General features: G+C 45.2%; 1 non-coding gene across 1 annotated transcript; it reads right to left on the bottom strand.

Moving 5' to 3' along the window:
- Positions 1 to 4,444: 4,444 nt before the first annotated feature.
- Positions 4,445 to 4,626, bottom strand: LOC134854928 (U2 spliceosomal RNA). The gene has a single exon (XR_010164438.1). It is a non-coding gene; the product is annotated as a U2 spliceosomal RNA (small nuclear RNA).
- Between the last annotated feature and the right edge of the window lie 938 nt (positions 4,627 to 5,564).

The raw sequence follows: 5,564 nt of genomic DNA, 5'->3' as shown, positions 1-5,564 counted from the left end.
TTGATTTTGTAGGTCACAGTCTTATAAGTTTGGGCGTTTCCGATGATGTGTCCAACTGCAACGTTCAGTGCATGGTGGACAATTTGGTTTGCCAATTTCCTCACAAGGGTGTTGCTTTGTCTTCTTGAGTTGAGCAGTTGTTCGAGAAAGGTTCATGTGCATCGTCGAACACTTCCTAGGGCTCCAAGTTGAACAGTATGGACAGAAGTTTCGTGGCCGTAAATCTTGAAGGCACAACTCAGTGCCTCATTTTTGGTTGCCATGTCAGTGTCGCGCTGTTCTTGGGTTTCTGTGGCCTCTGCTGAAATTTTGATATTGAGGATGAGGGTTGTCTGGATTTCATTATTTTGGACAATTAGGTCGGGCTGCAGATTCCCAAATCGTTACTCTTTGATGATTGTATAATGAGCAGGAATACTTGATTTAATGAGATTCCACGCCTGATCGTGTCTGTTTATCACTGGCTTACGGTTCACTGGACGATTATTGATCACAGGATTGAGTGTATCTTGAGTCAATTGGCAGCGGGCGCAGGTCGAGTTTTCTTTTCTACACCACGTGATTGCTCCGCGTAGAGCGGTGAGGTACAGCCTTGCACCATGAATGAACCGCAAATCATAGAATTTGGTGTAGAAACTATATTTCGCCTTAGTCGCAATATGCAATGATCCGAGGAACTTCCAGCAACAACCTTGGTCTCGGGCCTCTAATAGTTTAGAAAAAAAGTTTTTGTTTAGAATAAGCATAAAATCTCGTACGCATAAAATCTCGTACGCAATAGTTTTAGAAATACGATTAAGGGCAAGTTTAATAATTCGTCTTTGCACGGATTTAAATGATTATAGTTTTATGAACAGCATTTTTCCAAGAAAACCAAAAATTTCAGTTTTTTCCGTGATGCTTAGTTTCTACCTTCTGTGTTTACGTCCTTTTATGTGCTAGCGCATTGTTAAGCAAGAAACTGATAAGTTTATACAACTTTATGGTTGTCAGTGAAATCCATAAGAGTGAAGAGAAAGGCTTTGTTGCGGATTCGAGAACATAAAAACCTTTCTTTTTGGAGTCTGCTCTTTAGTTAAAAGATGAGTGATTGCGGCATTGGTAGGCGACTTGCAACTCTCTTTGATGTAGAATTCACCAACTTGTTTTTCATGGAGCCAATAGATAGCTAACCCCTAAATTAGCATGTTGGAAGTATATTGATACACCTTTTGCGCAAATTAATGGAGCCTAAACAGCTCAGTGATTTTCAAATTTCACGTTTTTAATATGGTTCTTAAACAGTGAATTTCTTTTGGAAGTAACTCGCAACTAGTCTCAGAATTCGCTTTCAAAAATTATACTGAGTGCAGTTGCCGTTATATTGGAGCAAGTTGTGGGTTTTAACAGAATTTCTCAGTTAAAACTCAATAAAAAATGTCAGAACACTTACTGAAATTTCTAGATAAATTCAAATCTGAACACCGTAAATACATACAAAATCCATATCTGTATCAGTCCTAAGGCATGTCGATGTGTCTTTTTCCCCTGCACATCCCGGGTCGAGATCCCAGACTCATATCCAGACTATCGCGACCGATGCGGAGAAGGCGCGACCAAAATTTTGCGACTCATATTTGGTATGTCCAGACTCTCGTGACTAAGAGTTGCCATTTTCAGACTTTAGCGACCAAAAACTAAGGCTTGATTTTAGCGACCGATGCAGATACGGCGCGACCCTGTGGCTCAGGAAACGGCGTGATCGGCGCGACCAAACTTAGTCATTTCCAGACTTTCCAGACCTAGATGGAGACGGTGCGACTTTCCAGACCAACATGGAGACGGTGCGACTTTAAAAAAAGTTTTTCAGAGCTTTCTCGACCGAGGTGGAGACGGCGCGACTTTCGCGACCAAGGTGAATTCGGCGCGACTCAGGAAATGGCGCGACCAATAAGTGCACTTTCAAGACTTTCGCGACCAAGGCGGAGACGGCGCGACTTTCCAGACCAACATGGAGACGGCGCGACTTATTAAAAAGATTTTCAGAGCTTTCTCGACCGAGGTGGAGACGGCGCGACTTTCGCGACATAGATGGATACAGCGCGACCTAGGAAACGGCGCGACCAGCTTGGCCAGCGCGACCAATAAGTGCCTATTCAAGAAGACTTCGCGACCAAGGCGCAGACGGCGCGACTTTTCAGACCATGGCGGAGACGGCACGACTTTCCACACCGAGACGGCGACGGCACGACTAAAAAAGAATTTTTTGCGACCGTGGTGGATGCGGTGCGACTTTAGCAATCAGAACGTAGACAGCCCAGACCACGGTGCCACCGGCGCGACTTTCCAGAACAAGGCGGAGACGGCGCAGTTAGTTTTATGAACAGCATTTTTCCAAGAAAACCAAAAATTTCAGTTTTTTCCGTGATGCTTAGTTTCTACCTTCTGTGTTTACGTCCTTTTATGTGCTAGCGCATTGTTAAGCAAGAAACTGATAAGTTTATACAACTTTATGGTTGTCAGTGAAATCCATAAGAGTGAAGAGAAAGGCTTTGTTGCGGATTCGAGAACATAAAAACCTTTCTTTTTGGAGTCTGCTCTTTAGTTAAAAGATGAGTGATTGCGGCATTGGTAGGCGACTTGCAACTCTCTTTGATGTAGAATTCACCAACTTGTTTTTCATGGAGCCAATAGATAGCTAACCCCTAAATTAGCATGTTGGAAGTATATTGATACACCTTTTGCGCAAATTAATGGAGCCTAAACAGCTCAGTGATTTTCAAATTTCACGTTTTTAATATGGTTCTTAAACAGTGAATTTCTTTTGGAAGTAACTCGCAACTAGTCTCAGAATTCGCTTTCAAAAATTATACTGAGTGCAGTTGCCGTTATATTGGAGCAAGTTGTGGGTTTTAACAGAATTTCTCAGTTAAAACTCAATAAAAAATGTCAGAACACTTACTGAAATTTCTAGATAAATTCAAATCTGAACACCGTAAATACATACAAAATCCATATCTGTATCAGTCCTAAGGCATGTCGATGTGTCTTTTTCCCCTGCACATCCCGGGTCGAGATCCCAGACTCATATCCAGACTATCGCGACCGATGCGGAGAAGGCGCGACCAAAATTTTGCGACTCATATTTGGTATGTCCAGACTCTCGTGACTAAGAGTTGCCATTTTCAGACTTTAGCGACCAAAAACTAAGGCTTGATTTTAGCGACCGATGCAGATACGGCGCGACCCTGTGGCTCAGGAAACGGCGTGATCGGCGCGACCAAACTTAGTCATTTCCAGACTTTCCAGACCTAGATGGAGACGGTGCGACTTTCCAGACCAACATGGAGACGGTGCGACTTTAAAAAAAGTTTTTCAGAGCTTTCTCGACCGAGGTGGAGACGGCGCGACTTTCGCGACCAATGTGAATTCGGCGCGACTCAGGAAACGGCGCGACCAATAAGTGCACTCTCAAGACTTTCGCGACCAAGGCGGAGACGGCGCGACTTTCCAGACCAACATGGAGACGGCGCGACTTATTAAAAAGATTTTCAGAGCTTTCTCGACCGAGGTGGAGACGGCGCGACTTTCGCGACATAGATGGATACAGCGCGACCTAGGAAACGGCGCGACCAGCTTGGCCAGCGCGACCAATAAGTGCCTATTCAAGAAGACTTCGCGACCAAGGCGCAGACGGCGCGACTTTTCAGACCATGGCGGAGACGGCACGACTTTCCACACCGAGACGGCGACGGCACGACTAAAAAAGAATTTTTTGCGACCGTGGTGGATGCGGTGCGACTTTAGCAATCAGAACGTAGACAGCCCAGACCACGGTGCCACCGGCGCGACTTTCCAGAACAAGGCGGAGACGGCGCAACTTTCCAGACCGAGGCGGAGACGGCGCGACCAAGAATCAATTCCTCGTGAGCAAGACGGAGACGGCGCGACTTTTTAGACCATGGCGGAGACGGCTCGACTTTCCAGACCTAGACGGCGACGGCACGACTAAGAAAGAATTCTTTGCGAGCGCGGTGGATGCGGTGCGACTTTAGCAATCAGAACGTAGACAGCCCAGACCACGGTGCCACCGGCGCGACTTTAAGAACATGGCGGAGACGACGTGACTATCCGGACCGAGGCGGAGATGGCGCGACCAAGAATCAATTCCTCGGAACCAAGGCTGAGACGACGCGACTTTCCAGGCCAAAGCGGAGACGTTATGCCCAGACTTTTGCGGCTCACAGCGCGATTCATATTCAAAATTTCCAGACTCAAACTCTCGGCGCGACTATGCAATTTGGGTCTAAATCCGGATGTGTTGCGACCCTTAAAGTCTGGACATGAGTAAGAGTGGACCAGACATGTTCATGTCTCAAATTACATGATCAGACCTGAAGGCGACATGATCATACTTGACTTTACATGATCATACCTGCACTAGACATGCTCATGCATGAAATTACATGATCAGACAAATCATGATGGTAGTGTAAGACCGGGACAATTCGTGAGTCAACTGAAGCAAGCTTCGGTGTTAACTGGATAAGCAAAAATCAGTTTAGTATTGGTGCCAGGCAATGCCCAGCATGCCAGGTATTAAACTGACAAGAACAGATGAAAAAGTTAATTCCTCAGAATCAAAATTCGCTAACACAGGTGAGTTTAAAGGAACAATGAAAACAGTAAAAATAAAGTTTTGAAATCATAGCAAGCATGAAAGTCTTAGTTTATATTGAAACTGATCAACATTTGAGATGTTTGAGGATGTTTGAGATCGTTTGGTGAAGATTTGATTTTGTAGGTCACAGTCTTATAAGTTTGGGCGTTTCCGATGATGTGTCCAACTGCAACGTTCAGTGCATGGTGGACAATTTGGTTTGCCAATTTCCTCACAAGGGTGTTGCTTTGTCTTCTTGAGTTGAGCAGTTGTTCGAGAAAGGTTCATGTGCATCGTCGAACACTTCCTAGGGCTCCAAGTTGAACAGTATGGACAGAAGTTTCGTGGCCGTAAATCTTGAAGGCACAACTCAGTGCCTCATTTTTGGTTGCCATGTCAGTGTCGCGCTGTTCTTGGGTTTCTGTGGCCTCTGCTGAAATTTTGATATTGAGGATGAGGGTTGTCTGGATTTCATTATTTTGGACAATTAGTTCGGGCTGCAGATTCCCAAATCGTTACTAATGAGCAGGAATACTTGATTTAATGAGATTCCACGCCTGGTCGTGTCTGTTTATCACTGGCTTACGGTTCACTGGACGATTATTGATCACAGGATTGAGTGTATCCTGAGTCAATTGGCAGCGGGCGCAGGTCGAGTTTTCTTTTCTACACCACGTGATTGCTCCGCGTAGAGCGGTGAGGTACAGCCTTGCACGATGAATGAACCGCCAATCATAGACTTTGGTGTAGAAACTATATCTCGCCTTAGTCGCAATATGCAATGATCCGAGGAACTTCCAGCAACAACCTTGGTCTCGGGCCTCTAATAAGGATGCAAGACTCCTTTTTGTGAGTAGGAAGTTTAGCGTTGGCCATTGGGTTTCGATAGCTGATAACTGCAAGTTGCATAATCAACCTGTCATTA

Source organism: Symsagittifera roscoffensis, chromosome 9, assembly GCF_963678635.1.
Source record: "Symsagittifera roscoffensis chromosome 9, txSymRosc1.1, whole genome shotgun sequence".
In the NCBI taxonomy this organism is placed as follows: Eukaryota; Metazoa; Xenacoelomorpha; order Acoela; family Convolutidae; genus Symsagittifera; species Symsagittifera roscoffensis.
Note: the sequence above shows the minus strand (reverse complement) of the source record. Positions and strands in the feature narration are given on the sequence as shown.